Consider the following 22,584-nt stretch of genomic DNA (forward strand, 5'->3'; position numbering starts at 1 on the left):
GATCATGATCTGAGCTGAAGGCAGACGCTTAACTGCTTAACCAACTAAGTCACCCAGGCATCCCTAAATGTTTTATTTTAATTTAAAACAGAATTGGAAGGGGCACCTGGGTGGCTCAGTCGTTAAACGTCTGCCTTCGGCTCGGTTCGTGATCCCAGGGTCCTGGGATCGAGTCCCGCATCGGGCTCTCTGCTCCACCGGGAGCCTGCTTGTCCCTCTTCCTGTGCCCTGCTCGTGCTTTCTCTCTCTCAAATAAATAAAATCTTGAAAAAAAATTAAAACAAAACAGAATTGGGTGTTCATTGATCAAGATTTTTTAATTTGAGAACACACATAACACACACACACACACACACACACACACGCACACACGGGGAGGGGGGCAGAGGGAAAGAACCTCAAGCAGACTCTGTGCTGAGTGTGGAGCCCGACGCAGGGCTGGATCCTGACCCTGAGATCATGACCTGAGCTGAAATCAAGTCGGATGCTTAACCAACTGAGCCACCCAGGCCCCTCATTGATCAAGATTTTGATAAAGAGGCCAAGGCTGTCTTCTGTCAGAGTGAGCCCACTGAGGCAGCTCCACGTTGTAGGGTCTTTCTTACACACCTGCAAGATGTTGCCTAATAGTTCTAGTTTTGATTTTGTAAGTGGAACATGAACTTAATTTTTTGTAAAGTATTTGCGGAGTTTCAATGTATGTATTTGGCTGTGGAAGCCAAACCCAAGACTAGCTTTTGTTTTGTTTTCTTTTTTTATAGGAGTTTTGGTCTCATTTTCCCCTTCTTTTTCCTTTGCCTTAGCTTTGGTTATAGTGGTTTTAAATTTTTCGTAGTCAGATGTCATCCTTTTCCTTATCTTTTTACTGCCATTTGTGTTATACATAGGAAGACATTCCTTACCAAATAATATACAGATGTTTATATCTGTAAAGGTGCTTTTCCTTTTTTTACATTTGAATATCTAGTTGGAATAATGTGGTATAGGGATTTTTTTTTTAAAAAGATTAACAGTGGTTTGAGATCATTAGCAAATACTGTGTACTGAACAGTCTTCCCTTCTGTATGTCTTTTTCTGTAACAAAATAGAATTTAATGTTTTTATTGATGCCATTTTTTAATAAAGATTTAATTTTTAAGTAATCTCTGCACCCAATGTGGGGCTCAAACTTACAACCCAAGGTCAAGAGTCGGACGCTCCGCTGACTGAGCCAGCCATGTGTCCCTGATGTCATTTTTATTATAATCTATGTTTGTATATAGTATGTGCTTTCTGTTTTTGAGAGTATCAGATGTCTTTTTTTTTTTTTTAATTGGGCTCCATTCTGGGCTTGAACTCACAACCCTGAGATCAAGACCTTAGCTGAGATGAAGAGTCAGATGCTTAACTGACTGAGCCAGCCAGGCGCCCCAAGAGTATTAGATGTCTTTTTAAAAAATATCCTATTCTATTTAATCTCTCTATTCCTACATTTAGATACTTGAGATAATTTATTGCCCACAAGCACACTGTTTTTCACTATTTTGTTTTTTAAGGTTTCATCACTTATATATTGTTTCTTTCAGCTGAACTTTAGCAGAGTCTTGAAGAATGGGGAGAAAGGATAGTGGGGAAACAGTAACAAGAGTCAAGGCAGAGAGGTTGGTAAGTCCTGGGGACTTATTTCTCTAACTTGTAATTGTCTGAATTCGTAATCTGTAAAGCAGATTATACATATTTATTTTAGTATCCCTAAATTTGGGAAATGTCTATTAAGGTGGTTCAAAGTAAATTCTAAAGTTCAAAATATTTATGAGATTTTTAAAGTTCGGGATGTTATTGAAATGGCTTAGGATTCTACAGTGAGAATGGTTTTTAATCCCGGCTTTAAAGGAGCAGGTTATAATTTTTGAGTGACTGTGTGTATCCTCTATTTTATTCTTTCTTGTGATTGGGTGATTCTTCAGATCAGAGCTGAGTCAGCTGGGGCGAGATACATAATCTTGGGTGGCGTCATTCACATGGCTGCGTCCCTCTCTGTGTAGTTGTCATACCTTATTGGTGGCAGGAGGGATCCCAGCAGCAAGAAGGTAAGCCCCAGTGTCCTTACACTTTTTAGACCTGTGCTTGTGTTTTGTTGTTATTCCACTGGCCAGAGCATATTACTTGGCCAAGCCCATATTTAAGTGATGGAGAAGTAGACTGTGCTTCTTGATGGGAGAAGAGGCAGTCATATTTCAAACTGAGAAGTCTGAACAACTTAGTACCTATTACCACAGTGACCACAGGAAGTAAAGGAGTTAGCTACCTGGATATCTCACAGAAAAGCCTCCTCGCAGTGAGAAGAGACTGTGCACAGACCTAGAGGGGAAGTGCTTGATGCGTTCCTGGGGTAGCAAGGAGAGGTCAGTGGGACTAGAAGAGGGGGAGCGAGCAGGAAGTAGTAAGAGATACAATCATAGAGGTGGGGGCCAGGGTAGGATCTTGTCCTCGTAAGCTGTTATGAAGACTTACTTTTTTGTGTGAAAAGAGGAGCTAAGGCGTTTTATTTTATTTTATTTTTTTTAAAGATTTATTTATTTGAGAGAGAGAGAATGAGAGCGATAGAGAGCACGAGAGGGAAGAGGGTCAGAGGGAGAGGCAGACTCCCTGCCGAGCAGGGAGCCCGATGTGGGACTCAATCCCAGGACTCCAGGATCATGACCTGAGCCGAAGGCAGTCGCTTAACCAACTGAGCCACCCAGGCGCCCGGAGCTAAGGTGTTTTAAAGAGGAGTTTTAAAATAGAATCTGACTTGTGTTTTTAAATAGATTCCTGCTGGCTACTGCTTTGAGACTAGATTGTAGGGAAAGAAGAACAGAAGCAGGAGGGCTCCTTAGACTACTACAGGGATGCAGATAAGAGCGGACAGTGGCTTGCAGTGCGATAGTACCAATGAAGTGGAATGATTCTCGGATTCTGTATACGTTTTGAAGATTGAGCCTACAGGATTTTTTGACATATTGGATATGACTTTAGGACAGAAAGACGAGTCGGTAGCCAAGGTTTTGGTGTGAGCAGCTAGGAGTATTCACTCTCCACCAGGACAACTGGAAAAAACTGGGTAGAGTAGGTTTTGGAGAAAAGACCAGGAATTCAGGTTTGGATTTGTTAAGTTGGAGAAGACTATGACATTTGAATGGAGGTGTCAAGTTGGATAGAAGAGTCGAGGTCAGGAGCAACACCTGGAGATAGAAATTGGAGAAATTGAGGGTACTGAGGTAGCTCAGTTGGTTAAGTGTCTGACTCTTGGTCTCAGCTCAGATCTTGATCTCAGGGTCTTGATCTCGAGGTTGTGAGTTCAGGCCCCACGTTGGGCTCCAGGCTGGGCGTGGAGCCTACGTAAAAAAGAGAGAGAGAGGAAAAAAAAGAAATTTGAGAACATTGAATGAAATACTGAGAGCGTTATGTATGTCTAAGAAGTATTTCCTAAAATGACTATAAATTTAAAATACTTTTAAGTTTTAAAGTTTCATTTGTACCAATGGTATGGTTTGAAGTAGGGAAGAAGAGCCGCAGAGCATCCTTTATGATGATAGTAAACTATGAGTTTAAAGAAGTCATTAATTGTTCCATCTGTTCAGTATTATGAAACATGAAAGCCTCTAGGCTAAATATCTTATTTGAATATTCCTTTTTACTGAAACATTTACCAGTTTGTTTCTAATTAGGGAAGTTTATTGACCGAAGGCTGTGTAAGTAAAGGCCTGAAAGGGACAGAAGACCAGAAGTTGAGGAAAAGAACCATGATTGGATAATCAGTCCTACTTTGGAGAGTTTTTCTTTTTTGTTCACTCCTTTGCTCTCTGTGTCTGTCTCTCTCCCTTTAACTTTATTCATTGTCTATTAACGTAATGAGATGTTCAGGTGTAAGCACGGGGACTAACCCAGAAACTGTTCTCTCTTAACAAATGTAAAACTTACTGCTCCGGCCTTGATCACCAGACAGGGCTGCCAGACCAAGCCTTAGCCAACCTATTCATAGATTGCGGACTGTTCAGGAAAGTGAGGAAGGGGCCTTGCTTTTTGTGTAATTTAGACCTATACAGAAATGACCTGAGAATGGTTTGGCTTGTGTGGAAGAGAAAAAAACATTTATCATTGAGCCAATATTCAACTTCCAAATGTTTTCATTCAGCAGATATTTATTACAGAACTATTGTGGGTCAGGAATGCTATCAGGTTAAACTAAATGACCAGTGAGACATATAAACAAATGATTAAAAAAAAAAAAGAACCCAAACGCTGTGTTTTTCACCAGATATTCCAGCAGAGTGGGCAGGAGGAGTTATGAAAGAAATCAATTCACCTTTAGGTCCTCAAAACCTATCAGAGTGCTTTGCACATTTTGACAATGCATAAGTGTATAGATGAATGCATAAGCAATGTGATTCATGCATCTGTTAGATAATTTATAAAATACAGACGGAGGTACAAAGGAGAAAGTGACCATTTCTTCCTTGTAGTGATGGAGAGAAGGGCTTTGCTGGAAATTCACTGGGTAGGGAAGGCCTGCAAATGTGGAGTGAGAAAGCACAACGTGCTCTGAATAAGTTCAGCAAAGCTGGATCGTGGGGTATATGTTGGGAGGTGGAAAGGCCACAAGTGAGGCTGCTATAGGGTAGACCAAAATCAAGATGCAAAAGTATCTAGTATTAGGGGGCACCTTGGTGGCTCAGTCGGTTAAGTGCCCCAGTCTTGATCTCAGCTCAGGTCTTGATCTCAGAGTTGTGAGCTCAAGTCCCATGTGAGGCTCCACCCTCAGCCACTTAAAAAAAAATCTCGTATTGGAATTTATTCTGTGGGTACTAGAAGGCTATTGAAAGTTTTTTTAAATAGGAATATTAAGACGTAGAATTCATGAGACATTCTTAAAAAAAAAAACAACTCATTCTTGAATTGGGAAATCAAATGTTGATAGAATTTTTAAAGTTATAAACATATATACTGGAAGTAAGCACAGCAAACAAACAAGTCATATCATTTATGGTAGAATCTGTTTTATCCCTTTCAGATAACATATATGATCTTAGTGTAGGTACAACCTAAACTAGATAATTAAACTTACACTAAGGTATTCAGAATATGCAGGATGGCGTTGGTTGGTTTTTGGAAGAGAAATAACATTTCTCCTTTATGAAATTATTGCAAACATTACTTTTTCTTAAAAATTCTATTTATTTATTTATTTTAGAGAGAGTGTGCATGCAAGCACGGTGGGGAGGGGTAGATGGAGCGAGAACCTCAGACCTCTGATGGTTTCTTTTCTTTTTTGACTTTGATACTTTAGAGTACTGGTCAGGTATTTTGTAGAATGTCCTTCAATTTGATTTTGTCTTCTCTCTTCTCATGATTATGGACTGAAGTAATGACTTTTTGGGCTTTTGGTGTTTAAAAAAATTTTATTTTCATTTTTTATTTAAAAATTTTTTTAAAGATTTGAGAGAGAGAAAGAATGATCAGGGGGAAGGGCAAAGGGAGAGAGAGAGGGGAAGCAGACTCCCTGCTCAGGGCTCTGGGCTCAATCCCAGAAACCTGAGATCATGACCTGAGCCAAAACCAAGAGTCAGATGCTTAATCAGTTGAGCTACCCAGGTGCCCCTCATTTTCACTCTTAAAACTATAAAATAAAATTGCCCTTTTTTTTTCAGCATAAAGTTCTATGAGTTTTAATACATGTATAAATTTGTGTAGCCACCACTATAATCAGGATATAGAACAATTCCATCACCCCTCAAAACTCCGCCATGTTCTCTTGTTATAGGTAACACCCTACCCGCTAATCCGTGCCCCTATAACCACTGACTAGTTCTTCATCGTTTTAGATTGGTGTCTTAGAGAATGTCATGTAATTGGAATCATAGAGTATGTAACCTTTGACATTGGCTTCTTAGATGCATCATAATGCCTTTGAGAGTCTTCTAAGTTGTGTTTATCAATAGTTCATTCCATTCTATTGCTGAGTATGAATGTACTACTAGAATGTTTATCTCTTCCCCTCCCCCCCTTTTTGATAAGTATTTAAGAAATATCATATGTCCTCCTGGCACTATAATAAGCAATTTAAGTGAATTTTTTGTGAAACAGAGATGATCATTTTCCCCTTTACAGAAGTGAAAACATAGGCATGGAGTTAAAGTAGACCTAGGTCATACAACTAGTTAATAGTGGACTTGGGACCCAAACCTAGGTCACCTACTCTAAAGCCCATGCTTTTGGACTACATGGCAAGTTGCTAATGTCAGTTTTTTCATTTCTCTGTTTTGACCAGCAGTATAATTAAGAGCAATTGAAGTTCTTGTTTCTTTAACATATTATAAAGTTCTCCTTCTTTTTGTTTACATTTAATTTTTATTAAAGAGGAAATATAATAGAACTATAATTTTTTTCATGTTGCTGGTTTATAATCTTTGGGGCTAAGCATTCTGTGATTCAGTTCTAAAGCAGAAAGTCAAGCCAAATAAATCATCAGTCCACAAGCAATTATGAATTAACATTGAGTGTATCTGTTTATGAGAATTAAAGCCGTAATACTAAGCTTTTTCTTAATCTCCTTGTAAACAGGATCTTTAATTTGTGTTATAGATAAATAAATATTGTATAAAAATAGACATAGTCTAAATTAGGCTAGTTTAAAATAAGAGGTTTGCCTTCTGTCATATCTTAAATTTTACTAAGACTTCTTTCTTCTTTCTTTTTAGAGCTTGGAGGTTTTGGGGTATTTGAGATGAGTTTTTTGCACTTGTGCTAAAAGCCCATTTACTTAAATATCCTCCTGTCATAGGATAAAAATGTTCCCAGAATATTAGTATAGGGTTTCTTGTGTTTTTAAAAATATCTTATTAGTGAACAGAAATAAGCGTAATTGGGTTTTGGGGAAACATAAAATTTCCAGTTATTCTGCCTATCTGGTAATTTTATGCATTACTTTCAGTAAACTAAAATTTTGATGAGGAGAGTTCTTTCTTAAGTGTGGCCTTCGTGTGATATTTGTTCTCTGTTCCTCAAACACTATTCAGAGGACTTGGAGAGGCTACAAAATCATAAAACATCAGAACTGAAGTGGGTCTTCGACATGACCAGATCTCCGGGTTCTCCCAGTATTTGACAAGAAAGGAAATGGATTCCCCAGCAGTAGTGTGTCCACAGTGATGGGTGGTCGTACCCGCTGCATGGTGTGGGTCCTGCCCTCAGGTTACCAGCTTATCCGTGTGGAGATGGACTTGTACAAAATTAACTGCGGTACAAAGTGGAATGTTCTTGGCAGTAGAAAGGGCACTACTTTTCTTAAACAAGCCCTCCCCTCCCCCCTCAAATCTTTTCCTGACTCATTCACTACACAATTACTTTCTATTTAGTTTCTCACCTTTTGTTCTCTGCTAAACTGTCTCTAATCAGATGTTTTGTCTTTTTTTTTTTTTTTTTTTTTTAACCTCTACCACAATATGAAAACTCTTCTTTCAGGATTCACAGTGACATTCATGTTGCTAAATTCTGCTGGTTTTTTTGTTTTTTGTTTTTTTTTCCTCCTCAGACCTCATTTTATTTGATCTGTCCTCAGCATTTGGCACGATTGCTCAATCCCTTTTGGAAACACTTTTACTCATATTCCAGGGTAATACCTTATTTGCCTTGTTTCCTGTGACATTTTTGAGTCCTCCTTCTTAGCCTTCTCTGCTAGCTTTACCTCAGCTCCCCCACCTCTAAATATTAGAGGGTCCCTGGGATCTGTCATTGTTACTTTTCTACCTGTAGATTTAATATCAGATACACATTAATATCATGTATATGTTAATGACTTCAATTTATATATCCAGCCCATACTCCTGCCCTGGGCTTTAGGACTATGTCTGCAACTCCAGGACAATATATCCAATTTGACATCTCCACTTGGAACATCTCAAAGTTAATGAGTTCGAAACAGCTCTTGAGGCTCTGGGTGGCTCAGTTGGTTAAGGATCCCACTCTGGATTTCAGCTCAGGTCATGATCTCAGGCTCGTGGGATCGATCCCCGAGTTGGGCTTCCCATTCAGTGTCGAGTCTGCTTAAGATTCTCTCTCTTGCTCTCCCTCTTCTCTTCCCCCCCGCTAGCGTGCACACTCTCTCTCTGAAATAAATATATTTTTTTAAGACTTTATTTATTTATTTGGCAGAGAGAGCACAAGCAGGGGGTAGTGGCAGAGGGAGAAGGAGAAGCAGACGTTTGACTGAGCCACCCAGGCGCCCCTAAATAAATAAATCTTAAACAAAACAAAACCTGAACTCCTGATATTTCCACACCCCAAACTATCATCATCTGTAGTCTTTCCTCTCTCAGTTTGGGCAGCTGCAGTCTCTCAGTTGCCAAAAATGGAGTTTTGAAGCCTTTCTTTCCCCACCGACTCTTTTCTATCCATTTAGAAATTTGGTTGGATATTCCTCAAAAACACAGCCATAATTTGATCACATCTTCCTCTTAGGCTGCCTCCTTTGTCTAAGTCATTATCATCGTCTCTGGGTTATTGCATTAACTTCTCCTTGCTTCTGTCCTTGCCCTGTTGCAGTGTGTTTTCAACACAGCAGTCAAATCTTATGACTCATATGATGAAAACTGTCCAACTATTAAATCTCTAAACAGTGAGGCTCTCCGAACAGTTTCTAGTATTCTTCCTTCTCTTACTCTTCTCTTTACTTTCTTTACTTGACCCACACTGGCCTCCTTGCTTTCCTTGAACATTTCAGGCAAGCTCCCTGTTAGTCTTTCTCTGGCTTACAGGCTTTCTCTGTCTAGAATGTTCTGCCTTAAGATAGGTCTGCATGGCTAGAGGTCTTCACTCAACGTGGCAAAGTAAATCCTCTGTAGCTAGTCTGTCCAAAATGCCATATTCTCCTCTTTGCTGTCTTGCTTTTTCCTTCTTTGTCCTAATCACCAGCATATTGTATCTTTTATTTATAATTAATATGCTCTATAGTTTATAATGTTTATCACTTTCCCTTGCTTAGAATATAAGCACGACGTAGTAGGGATCATTAACAGTGAGTCATGTGCTCTATAGCAAGGGCCTAGAACGGTGCCTGACACATAGTAGGTGCTCAGTAAATATTTGTTAAATGAATGGATACCTAGGAGTCCCTCAGATCAGTCATTAACTTGGTATTGGGCAAGTCACTTCTCTCTGTAGATCTGCTTTCCCTATTTTTGAAATGAATTTGGGTTGGATCTGTATTTTTTGGCTTTCTTAAAGTAGACTTAAATGTATGTAGTATCATGGTTCCTTAAAGATTTTTCTAAGAATTCAACTGCTTAATAGAAAAGTTTGAAAACCATGGTACTAGGTTTTTGTTTTGTTTCTAGGGAATCAAAGTTTGTTAGTTTGTTTCTTTTTCAGCCACAAGTGATAACCACATCAGTTCACATAGTTTTTTAATAAGGAAGATTTCTCTGATAGCAGAGTGCAAGGTGAATTGGAAGGTAGGCAGTCGGTGGTAGGGAAAGGAACAGTTAGGATGTTGTGATATTATTTTTCTACGGTATGATGCAGTAGCAAAGAAGGACCTTATGTTTCACTCTAACTCAATATAAAAAATAGAGGATTTCCTCTCCACAACATTTAGAGATTATTGAAGAGTAAGGTAACAAGTGTCTTTTTGAGTGGCTGTTGTGTGAGGACCACTATTTTTTTTTTTTTTTTTAGATTTTCTTTATTTGAGAGAGAGAGTGAGAGAATGAGCTGTGGGAAGGGGCAGAGGGAGAGAGAGAAGCCGACTCCCTGCCAAGCAGGGAGACTGATGACAAGGGGCTTGATCTCAGGACCCTGAGATCATGTGAGTCAAAGGAAACTGTTTAACTGACTGAACCACCCAGATGCCCCACTAACCATTTTAGATTCCAGGCTATATAGCAGCAGAGCTACTCTGTTTCAAGAGTAGGTACGAAGCTCCTTTAGGTAATTCAGAGGTACATCTCTCCTTACAATCCACTAAAGTAAAAGATATATTGTCTTTAGGCACGAAGCTCCTTTAGGTAATTCAGAGGTACATCCCTCCTTACAATCCACTAAAGTAAAAGATACATTGTCTTTAATACTGAATTTGAAATTTAATTGTAAGAGAATATCATGTTTATATGAAATTTGAGATTGCAGTCAGCATATTACCAGGGAGCATCATAAAGGATATAATTGTACAATCAACTCTTGATTACTTTTGACAAGATAGGAAAGAATAACACCCAAAATAATACCTACAGTAGAACCTTGTAACACAGGTAGCTACATGAATTCTGCAGTATCAAATCATGGGCCAAATCACATCTTTAAAAAATATTTCTGTGTGTAGTAAAATCCTGATATGCTGTAATTTTCCCTCGATGAACTATTCTAGAAAAGTTATGTATTCATGTTTCTGAGTTTCTGCTGTGTTTTGGGCCCTGTCTTACTGATAGGAATACATTAGTAAGCAAAACCAGCTAAAGCCATGGCCCCTTTTGACTTTGGTATGCCTCTTAAAACACTCAGACACTTGTCCAGGAGGATGTTCCTTATGGATAAGTCCTAGTAATCTGTTTGCAGAAGCAGGGAAGAAGGCCTTGGTTTAACCAAGCTGGTGATAAATAATAGAGAATTCACTATTGTCTGACATTTAAGCTCACATTTGGAAATGCATGTTGTTCAGAACCTGGGATGATACTTTGAGAGTTGTTAACATCAATAAAATTAATTCTTTCCAACTGAAGTATTTATAACACTGAATCTCATTCTTTTAAAGTTTATTTTTATATTTGAGTAGTAGAGAATAGTGATTTTGGTCATTTATCATTTTAATGGTTTGATCTTTGCTTCTTCCATCTCGTAATGATAGCATGTTGGCTGCTGAACAAGGGGACAGATTCAAAGCAAGCCTTTTTTTAAGCCCAGCTTTCCTAGATACGAACATTAGACTGTTTTATATTTTCAGGTACTAGAAGTTTTCAAATTTGAGTTCAAAGAGAAGCAGTCACAATAAAAGGGAAGAAGAGAGTCCTCGCTTACACAGTAAATTCCTTTTACAAGTTCTATTTTAAAGAAAGAAACAGTGTCTTAACTTTAGTTGGCATTCAATTCCCTCAATTGACCTAATCTTGCTCAGCTAATAGTTAAAATATAAATGTGAAAATTCCTCCAGCCAGCCATGAAAACTTTATATTAAGGTATATACTGCCTTGATATATACCTGATTTTACAAATAAACATACTCACAGTATGTACAGGTATATTATATTTGCATCACAAGCCTAAGATGCCACATTTTATTTATGTAAAAGTTTAGAGATTTACTTAAACTTTCTCATCCTGAAGCATTTAATACTGACTGCTTCTGTGAAGCATAATAACAGTTAATGTTTATAAAGTACTTACTTGTACCCATTAGAATATTAATAACTGTATTATGCATGAACTAGATTTCTTTTTAGTCAGGTTTATTGAGATACTGTTTATACACAGTACAGTTTGCCCTATTAAATGTATAGTTCTGATTTTTGACAATATATATAGGTCATAGAACCAATACCACAATCACTATTCAGGATGCTTCCATCACCCCAGTTTCCTTGTTCCCCTTTGTAGTCAGTCCCCTCCCCACATTCCTAACCCCTGACAACCACTGGTAGGAATTCTGCCCTTTTTGTTTTGCCTTTTCCAGAATGTCATATAAGTAGAATCATATAGTACATATTTTGAGTCTGGCTTATTTCACTCCCTAATGCTTTTAGACCCATCCATGTGGTACCTGTATTTCAGAAGTTCATACCTTTGTGTTGCTAATAGCATTCCTTTGTATGGATATACCACAATGTGTCTAACCATTCTCCAGTTAATGGACATTTGGGCTTCCAGTATTTGGTGATTCTGACTGAAACTGCCATAAATATTTAAGTAGAAGTTTTTTTATAGACCTATATTTTCATTTCTCTTGGGCATATATCTAGGATTGAGACTGCTGGATTGTTTAATAACTATATGTGTATCTTTACAAGAAACTGCTAAACTGTTTTCCAAATAGGCTGTACCATTTTGCATTCTCACCAACACTGTATGAAAGTTACAGTCACTCTATATCCTCTCTAGCACTTGGTATTGTCAGGGCTTGTTTTTTGTTTTTGTTTGTTTGTTTTTTAAGTTTTTGTCCTGGTATTGTGACTTTAATTTGGATTTTCCTGTTGAGTAAGGATGTTGAGATTTTTTTCTGTGTTTATCTGCCATCTGTATCTCTTTTTGGTGAAGTGTCTATTCAGATTGACCATTTTTTAAAAAACTAGTTTGTTATGTTTGAGTTATGAAAGTTTTTTTATTAAGCATAATAGTATATGCACTGGTTTTAATGCTCATAATACTCCTCTGAGGTGGGTACTATTAGCCTAAATCACAGATAAAAAAGTTAGGCCACAGGATTGTTAATATACCCCAGGAACACACAGGTAGTAGGTAGCAGAGCTGGGATTTACACCCAAGCACATTGAGTCTAGAACCTGTGCTGAACTGTTTGCCAATTTTTTTGTGTGTGTGGAGATTGATTTCTTGGGGCTGTGACTATAACCAGGATCCAGTTTCTGTAGGTGGTAAAACAATTCTTACAGGGACACCCCTGAGCAAAGGGGCAGTATATTGTAATAGCAACTCTGGAATCATTCCCTAGGAACAGCTAGGATATTTGTTGCTATTGAAGAAGGGTAATTATTTTCACTTTATGTCTCTTACTTCACTTCTACATACTGGTGGTCAAAAGTACTTCTTTTAAATTACTTTTCCAAATATCTGCCATTATCAAGTAATGAGGTACTTTATATAAATGGATTTTCTCAATAGCAGAAGCTTCTCCTTTTTTATGTATCCATACTTCATAAAAGATTTCCCACACTTGTTATTCCCTTTGTCTTTTAAAGATCTTTATCATAATAATGCTGACTTCAAGGCACTTACTGTTTGGTGATACACTTAGGAAGCACGTAGAACTTTCCGTATAGGATGACTTCAGGTTTCAGGACTTTTTTAAAGTTATATTTATTTGTAGTTTTTTATAGGTTTTTAGTTTAGTCTTCCCTCATTATCCACTCTCTCATTTGTTTGTTCTGACATCATCCTTCACTATTCCCTCTTTCACCCTTATAACTTCTATTTCTAATTAGCTAAAAGATAATCAAATTATTGGGCTTACATGGATATGGTCTAAAATAAATTTCAGCTCTGGGAAACGACTTGGGAGTTTTCCAGTGAACATCCCCTGTGACTGTTCAGAGGACCTTTATTTCTTGTTTGGGATCCAAATAGTCATTCTAAATAAATGAGCTCTAAAGTAAGCTCAAACATGACGTTTGACAGTAGAGAAAGTGATGTGTTTTTCTTTTTAGCATAATTTTTTATTAATAATTTGTTAAACCATGGGGATTATCTTAGTGAAAAGGTAAATCAAACAGTGTTCAGCAGAGTGGAATAAATAGGCACTTAATGGGCAGTAAGTCGGTTCACTATCATTATGTTTTGTAGCAGTTTGTAAAGTTCTTGTCTGAGTCAGTGACAGCTTGTCCTCTCAGCTCTGCCTCTAGTAAGGCAGAGTAATTACTTCCAAGTAATTAACTAAAGGGAGAAAACCTTGCCAAATCCTATTTACTTTTTGTAAAATATTAAGATGAAGGCTAGCTAGTGAGTAGCACTTTATCACGTAAAGCACTGTTGAAAGTGCTTAATGCTTTCAAGCCATTTTGACCAATTTAAGCTCTTACTTAGAATAAATTAATAAATATTCACCCAGGGGACAGGCTAAGTAGTTGTACTAACATTGCAGCTGCTTGGGCACCTTGTCAGATGTGTGAGGACTTGGAGAGCAAAACTTCACTGTCTTTCGTTGGCAGCCTTAGGATCAACCGTGTATGGTGCAACAGGGTGCCTGGCACGTGGTAGGCTTTTATTTGTGGAAAATTTTGTTTAAAAGGTAAAGAAAACTGTGACTATCTCTTGTAAGTAGTAGAATCATGAGCCAGGATTGCATTGGTGATTTGTTTAAAATAGTTTTATCAAGCTTGCAGTTCCACTTAAAGTCACTTTGCTATATTATACTTTAGTTTCTTACTAACCCTGGATTTGTTTTAAATTTTATAAATCAGATTAATTCATACTCACTTTTCACTGAACTTTGAATTAGGAAATTAGAAAGTAGATTTTATGTTTAGTGAACTTGTAAATTGCATCTGATATTGTAGTTTGCTAGCTTTGCAGATTACATAGCAATATACCTTTTCTTGTAAGGGTTAATGAGTAGCCTGGTTAGACTCACCAGCCCATTGTTATATTAAAAGCCAGAAAATTTGCTGTCTCCCTTCCATTCCCTCCCACATTGTTTTTCTTTTCATAGTTTTACTTTACTTGATATATTAAGATAATTTTTAAAAGTTGAGATTTTATTTTTTAAAACAACATACGGTTTTAATTTTATTTCCTTGTAGATCCTGATTCCTTTTTGTTGTTGTTAATTTTAAATTATGGTAATTAACATGAGCTGAATAGTGGTTTAATCAAGGTAGATCTTGCTCCGTGGCTCTACATCCCTCCTTTTTCTGTACCTCTCCTCTGTTTTTACCTGTATATTTGCATGTTTGACCTAGCAGAATAATTGGGTCCACAGCAACATGGGCGTGCCTCCCTAAGAAACACTTAGTTTCATGTATGACTCATAGGCTGAAGCGCAGACACCACTTCCCCAATCTACAGGAGCCATTTTAACAGCATAAAACTTGCCGGATTGCTTTTTATTTTCAAGCCCAAAGGACAAAAAGAGAACAGGAATATTTGAAGGTAACTTATTATGATTTTGTGTGTTTGCTTCTGGCTGTTTCCTGAACTGATAAACGGAGGGTGGCTCTTACCTGTCGAAGAACATGGCTGAATGTGTTCTTTAACTCTCTGAAAAAATGTGTGTAGTCAGTCACATGCCTGATTGCACTTAACTGCGAGGGGGAAACAAAGCTTTCAAATTCTGGAAAGTTTTAGATCTTCTTGGAAAAGCATTTTTTCTATTTTATATGATCTTTCTTTCTTTCTTTCCCTGTATGAGTTGAGAATAAAGGAGACTTTCTTTTTCATACCACAAAACAAGCTTCGGTCAAATTTTTATTTTTAAAAAATCTAATTGTATTTATGGGGATAGCCAGAAAGTTAGAGTTAAGTAAACTGTACAATTCATGCGTGATACGGGAGTTAAGAAAAAAATTCAGAGGCATTGGTTCTGTTTTGGCATTTTGGTTAAGGGGAAGTCTGGGGACAACTCAGTCATAGGTGTTGCTCATCGACTGTTCTGTCCTTTTCTTTATTCTTAAGTTAATGAAATTATACTAAACATTAATTTTTGAAAACTAAATAGAAGTTTAAGGAAAATGAACAGTCATTTAGATAATAAGTAAGAATGGTTATTAAGATGAAGAAAGAACAGTTCATTTACTGTTAGAAAAAATAATAAAGTTTTATAATTCACACTGGAAACGTATTCTGAGAAACAACCTTAGATGCATGACTAGCTTCTGAGAAAACATGTAGTATTTCAATTTGTGTAAAGAGAAAAAGTAAAGAGTACTGGCCTTCCTTCTCTATTACTGTTCTTAAAATGTGTTTGTTTTGAAGCAAAAAAGTAATACCTTTTGTGTGAAAGAAAAGATTGCTCAGTTTTTTCCTGGAATATTTATCATCATTGAAATTATCAAGTTCTGGCTAGCATATATTCTGGTGTGCCTTGAAGTTCTAGGTCCTCTGAGAAGCTGGGTGCAGTAGTATTTTACTTATGAAAGCTATTTATGAAGTTAAAATTTGAATGAAAGTAAAATTTGAATGTTCAGTGATTATGAATAACATTTTTGGAAACCAAAAACTCGTATTACTGACTGTAATGATATTTAGCTAATTCTTTGGAAATTTGCTGTTGTTAACTTTCTAAGTACGTGAAGGCCAGATAAAAGGGAAGGTATAAAGGCAGTTAGTTATGCTCTTGGAAAGGATTGTTATATTAACAGATCTCAATTCTGTGGTTTTGCAAGAAAGGCATAGCAGACATTTTACCAGTTCAGCTCTGAGCCATTTGCTATCATCTTGCTGGTTTAGTCAGCCTTTGAGTAAGTAGTGGCTGTATTTACTTCTGCTCTGGTCTATGTGAAAAATCTAATGAAACCTTTTAGCCTTTTTTTTTTTTTTTTTTAATTTTTAAAAGCCAGTGACCCATCAGAGAAAAATCTAGTGACACACAAATAACCAAAAAGTTAAGATTTTATTTATTAAAGAGAAGTAGAAGAATTTAGTTTCTTAAAATTAAGGGGCTGTTATAATTTAAATAAAATGGTATGGGTCATATATTTCTGTCTCTTACCCATGTGACAAAGACTGAAGTGGGACTTCAAGGAGAAGGGAAGGGAAAAAACATGGAAGCAAGGGAAGGCCAGAAAGACTTATTTAGTAGTCTTCCTCCCACTCTTTTCCTTTCATAAGGTAGAATATAAGTTTCAATTGAGTCATCAGAATTAAACTTAGAATTACCCATTCAGAGAACTGGAGCACTGAAAAAGACTGAAGATCGTCCAGTGGCATCACTTTTATAGATGAAGACACAGTGGCCGGAGGGGTCTTGCGACGTGCTCAAGGTCGTGCGGCGCTTAGTGGCTGGAGCTGCTCATGCTAGTCCACACTAACAAGTGATGCTTTGTTTGAAGTGGGCTCTGTTTCCTTAAGAATAAATAAAACCTTAATTAAGTTGGTTGGTGATAATTTTGGTAGCAAGATGCAACCAAATGATTCTGAAAATGTGTTCAAACAAGTTTTCTTTTTCATCAGAGAGAACATGATGCATTTAATTTCTACCACAGCTTGTTTTCATTATTAGAACTTTTTCATAGTTGAAGCATTGTTTATGACATTGCTTGTTTAAGATGGGTCTAGGGGAGATGGCAATTTACAGAGTTGGGAATTTACTCTGAACCTGTAGATACAAAGACAGGTTTATTTCTGCCTTAGTTCTATATCCTGTTCTTTTAGGAAGGCAAATATTGTTTTAATATGATGTCTTATTCTATTAAAGTGTGTGTGTGTGTGTGTGTATGTGTGTAAAACTTTGCATATGAATTTACAAAATCTAGAAGTCTCTAAACTCTGACATTATACTCATTTTGAACTGAAACTTTCCAGAATTAGTAATCTCATTCCATTTGTTTGTAATATCTTCTACTCCTTTGAGAGTTTATTATGCATACTAGGCACTTTTAGAATCTTCTGGGCATACAAAATCTTTGTTAACTTTTTGATGTGTTTTATTGGGGTGGTTGAAATTTACTTTATATCTGCTTTAAGTCTGAAATTTTTTTTTTTTTTAAATTACTTTGCATGTAACTGTTGAATCTCCTAAGTCTCCAAGTCCCCTAAGCCAATTCATTATCAGACCCCCCACAATGTGGTTGTCATTGTTGTAAAGAACAGACAGCACAGAAGTGGCTGGAAAACATGGACCCTCTCCTCACAAACTTAGGTTCTTTTTTTTTTTTTTTTTTTTTTAAGATTTTATTTATCTGTTAGAGAGAGAGAGAGAACACAAGCAGGGCCAGGGGCAGAGGGAGAAGCAGATCCCCACTGAGCGGTGAGCTAGACATAGGTCTCAATCCCAGGACGTTGGATTCATGACCTGAGCCAAAGGCAGACGCTTAACTGCTGAGCCCCTGAGCCACCCAGGTGCCCCACAAATTTAGATTCTTACTGGGAAAACAGGGGGTGGTAGCATCTGGTTAAATAAGAACGGAACCAAACCACTGAGAAGTTTCATTCAGGTTCAGACTACCTAGAGGTGAAACATGACTGAAACTTAAAATAGGGAAGAGTATGGATCTTTAGGAATTATTAGTATTGAAGAATGAATAGTATTTGCCTAGGTTAAGAGGAGTGTCTTCACCAATAAGAATGTAAGCTCTTTGAGGTCAGAGATGTTTTATTTTTCTGTCTTTTTGAACCTTTGACAAAAGTACTGAGCACATATGAATACAGTTATGATTTGCTGCATCAAAACCTTGTCTACTCAGTTGGGCAGATTCTGCTAAAGTTAGGGGTGGCAAACCTTTAAAAGGCATGTGGCCCTCAGCTTCGTCTGTCTGATGTCTGTACATCATAACCATTCAAAGAAAAAATGAACACCTACCTGGTAGTATGTGTTTTAAAGCAGTAATTTTCAACCTTTGGTGTAATAGAGAATCACCTGGTTCCAACCCCGAGATTCTGATTCATTGGGCCTAGGGTTGGGTTTATCAGTCAGCATTTTTAATAATTACCCTAGATTGTGGTGCAAGTGTTTGTAGGCCACACTTTCAGAAAAAGAGTACAGGTTTAGGAAGAGCAATCAGTTACTTAGCAGTTTAATATTTGAATTTTTAAGCAACAGGGATATTTTGAAGCCTGCAGCCTCTGGTAAGTCAAGAAAGTGACTGGAGTAGTTTATTATCAATGTTAGAACTTATTCAACCTCTTCTCCCTACCCCAGTTATTCCTTTCTTTATTCCATTTTTTGCTGTTCTGTGTCTTTAAGCTTTGTGGCTCTCCCTTTTTCTGCTTCTCTAATTCTGCTTTTCCTCCTGTCACTCCCAAACCTACCACTATATTGACCACAGTAAATAATTAAACTAATTATTTTTTTTCCAATTGTAGTTAGCCTATTCTTTATCTCAGTGAACCATCAGTCTCCCAGTGTTAGTTTTTTTAGTACCATCTGGTACTTCATGGCCTTCTCTTCATTCCCTTATCCTTGGGTTTCTAGGCAAAACATTCCCTTCCTGATTTAAGGTAGCATTTACAGCCTTTGAAAATCCTTTTCTCCTGGGAAATACACTTTTATTATTGGCAGTTGTTTGAGTCTGGGAAAGAGGTTTTTCTGTTTTGTTTTTAAGCACCATGTAATGCTTGGATATGATTTTTGAGGTTTCTTTGGACATTTAACTCCATCACTGATGGCATATTTGTGGGCTTTACCTTATATCCCATCTAATGGAACATAGGCATTCACAGACTCTTGTAGGGATGGGAAGGACAGTCCATCAGTTGGATGGTCTGAAAATAATTACTGTTTCTGTTTGGCCAGAATATTTTGTTCCTCTTCAAGGTAGCAGGAACTAGTATGACTTTACAAGATAAAAAGTCATGTAAAGTTTATCTGTGTGATGGATGCCGTCATATAGTGGGTCTTGTGTTTGTGCAAAGTTGTATGGTATAATTTAAAAATCTAAATTAAGGAAAATTTGTTAGTTTTTGTGTTTTGGAAAACAGTCCTATGAACAGTGAAACTAAAACTATAAATACGAGGTGTTGAATTAATAACTTTATGTGCATCTTTTTTTTTATATCAAAGTACTAAATGGAAGCTTATATTGTAATGGGGTATTTCATTCTCTTTTTTGTTTTAAAACTGAAACGTACATGTAGGAGAATCTATAAAACATATACAGTTTGAATATAATTATAAAGTGTTTACCTATTACACAACAACCTAAGTTAAGAAGTAGGCCCATTATGTTAGAAATCCCCCACTGCTGCCCCATGTTTGTTTCTTCTTAAAAATAATTACTGTACTGACTTTTGTGATGACCTTTTCATTAAATTTTTCCCCCTTTGAACTTCATGTAAATGGGATCACACCGTATATATTCTGTAGTGTCTTGCTTCTTTCATTCAACTCTGCGAGATTTATCTTAATTAATTTTAATTGCCATGTTTTACTCCATTGTCTGTCTAGACCAGAATGTACTTACTCTCTTGTTGATGACATTAGATTATTTCCAGTTTGGGAACATTCTTGCACACGGTTCATGGAACACATGTGCAAGAGTTCTCTAAGGCAGTATCATCACATTGAGGTATGAGAGTTGTTTACAAAGAGTGTGGAGAGAATGGATAGTTCAAGATAATTTAGAGTTCTTCATTATCTTTCGTAGGAACAGATGCCTGCCAATTGATGCCTTCTTACCCATTCACCATCTTACTATGGTGTATTGTCCTAGGGGGTAGAGTCCTCGAGGACCCTAAACAGATGGGCAATTGATGCATTTCAGAGTAAGTTGTAGACATCAACATATTTGACCACTAAACACTTTAACCTGCCTGTCGTTTATTAACTAGAGTTATTTCAAACAATTTTGAATTAAATTTTTAATAGAAGAAATACAGTATAGTCCCAGTTATGTACATAAAAACAATGGGATTTTTTTTTTTTAAGATTTTATTTATTTGAGAGAGAGAGAATGAGAGATAGAGAGCACGAGAGGGAAGAGGGTCAGAGGGAGAAGCAGACTCCCCGCTGAGCAGGGAGCCTGATGTGGGACTCGATCCCGGGACCCCAGGATCATGACCTGAGCCGAAGGCAGTCGCTTAACCAACTGAGCCACCCAGGCGCCCAAAACAATGGGATTTTTGATACATATGTATTGAAGGTATAAAAATATGGACAGATAGGGGCAACATCAAATTTAGAATAGTTGGGAGGGATAAAATGAGATTAGAGAGGGATATACAGGAGGCCTTAGCTATATGTGTCTTTCTTTCCTTAAGAATCTGAAACAAATTATGGTAAAATATTAGTGTAAATAAAGCTGGATGATGGCTATGTGAATGCATTCTCTTTCTCTTTGGTTGAACTATTTCATAATAAATTTTGCTGTGTGAGGGGTAGTTTATTTTTGCCCCACATTTATAAATAACTGAGAAATAATGTTAATTTGATGAGGAACAGAAGTTGATTTTTTAAAAATGGTGAGTAAAATCTACATCATAAAATATGTTAACTGCCTGCTTCAGTGAAAGATTAGCTCGATTCAGAACTAAGTTGTAATGACCTTGTGTCTGTCCTGTATAACTAATACGATGGCTCTGGACATACTTCTGACGGATGACTTCCAGTTGAGATCCATTAACAAGTTGGAGCTATAGTTTGCTAGAAATAATTTAGTATTTAGAACCATCCCACATTCAAATATTATTCATAAACACATCTCAGGGGCGCCTGAGTGGCTTAGTCAGTTAGGCATCTGCCTTCGGCTCAGGTCATGATCCCAGGGTCCTGGCATTGAGTCCCGCATCACGCTCCCTGCTCAGCGGGGAGTCTCCTCACTCTGTTCCTCCCTTCACCATGTGCACGTGCCTGCTCTCTCTTTTCATAAGACACATACAATTGATAGAGTATTAATTGACACTACTGATGAACTTCAATAGGCTATTACCCCAAATTAAACTTTTGCATCTAACCAGATTTATTGACATAATCAATGTCTTCATCTTGCTTCCTTAAAATTCTTACTATAATGATAACAATTCCTGTATCTTTAGTGATTTTTTTTGTTGTTGTTATAAACTTGATATGGAATCTCTATGTGTGAGGTTTCCAAAATTTAGTAATGTAATTGTGGAAATTGCTATTAGAAAAGTGAAAACATAGATCTTGATCGAGGTTTTTGCTTTCATAATGATCTCTTGGGTCTCTTTTTACAATTTTCCCCACAGTGTTTGTCTAAGTAGTGGCAGAAATGGCAGGGACAGAGAGGAACAAATGGAAGTAGAAGTCCTAGGATTTTATAGTAAGAAGGATTCTTGTTGAGTCCTGTAGTTCAGGAGTCTCCTGAACTTTTTTTTATTAAATTCCTTTTCAATCTGTATAATCTACTGATTCGTTCAACAATTATTTATTATCTCTTAGGCATTATTCTTGATGCTGGGGAATATATCCATGAACGAAACATAGAAACTTTATTCATAAATTATATACATATACTCTGTTAATTAACTTCCATTTAAAATGTATTCTAATGTACACAAAGATTAGAGAAAGTTACAGATAAATTAGATGAGTGATCCTCAAACTGCTTTTGGTGAGACACTGAGATGAAGAAAGCAAACTAGAACTTATATATATATATTTAATTTCTTTTCTTTTCTTTTTAAAACTTATTATTTTTAACGGCTTTATTTTACCAAGGAAATGTATCCCAGAGAGTTTTTTTTTTCAATATACCATTCTTCTGAGAAAGGATCCCTGTAAAGGGCATTTAATAAATAATAATAGCCCATCCTTGTAAAGAATTCATATGTCGACAAATATAACCCCATGGAAACAAAAGCTCAGTAACTTTTACGAATATAAACAGGGCTTGACACCAAAAGAATGTTGCATGATTGCAGCCAGTGTTTTCAATATCATTCTTACAGATTTTTTTTTTCCATTCTTAAATTTTAGGAAACTATGGTTAAGTAACTTGCCTAAGATTGGATAATTTAATAGATCACTGGTACTTACAGCATTTGATTTAGTCTTTTCTCCTATTGATAATAAAGCAGAGTTTTACATAAATTAGAGTTTAGAAAAAATCACAAGTGTTCTAAACCAGAGGTTTTTTTCCCTAATGATGAAGATAGATGATCACTTTTACCGTATATTTATTTGTGCCCTTCCAATTTCCTTCCACAAATAACAGCAAATGTCACTAAAATTGGGGAGAGTATCGGGCCACCTGGGTGGCTCAGTCGGTTAAGTGTCTGCCTTTGGCTCAGGTC

At 36.9% G+C, this 22,584-nt stretch overlaps 1 protein-coding gene across 4 annotated transcripts in view; it reads left to right on the forward strand.

The window, feature by feature from the left end:
* ELF1 (E74 like ETS transcription factor 1) overlaps positions 1 to 22,584 on the forward strand; it is a 106,019-nt gene that overhangs the window by 13,615 nt on the left and 69,820 nt on the right. For 2 of the 4 annotated variants that reach the window (XM_028103547.2, XM_028103580.2), the window contains exon 1: positions 14,702 to 14,826. The exons of 1 other annotated variant lie outside the window; for it this stretch is intronic. The gene's annotated coding sequence lies outside the window, so the exon portion shown is untranslated. Of the gene's footprint in view, positions 1 to 14,701; positions 14,827 to 19,976; positions 20,095 to 22,584 lie in introns of those variants that run through there. One more of the 4 variants, XM_028103556.2, reaches the window with a different exon arrangement.

The sequence above is a fragment of the Eumetopias jubatus genome, unplaced genomic scaffold, assembly GCF_037043125.1.
Source record: "Eumetopias jubatus isolate StellerSeaLion01/CBP00866 unplaced genomic scaffold, mEumJub1_p1.0 scaffold_3, whole genome shotgun sequence".
Lineage (NCBI taxonomy): Eukaryota > Metazoa > Chordata > Mammalia > Carnivora > Otariidae > Eumetopias > Eumetopias jubatus.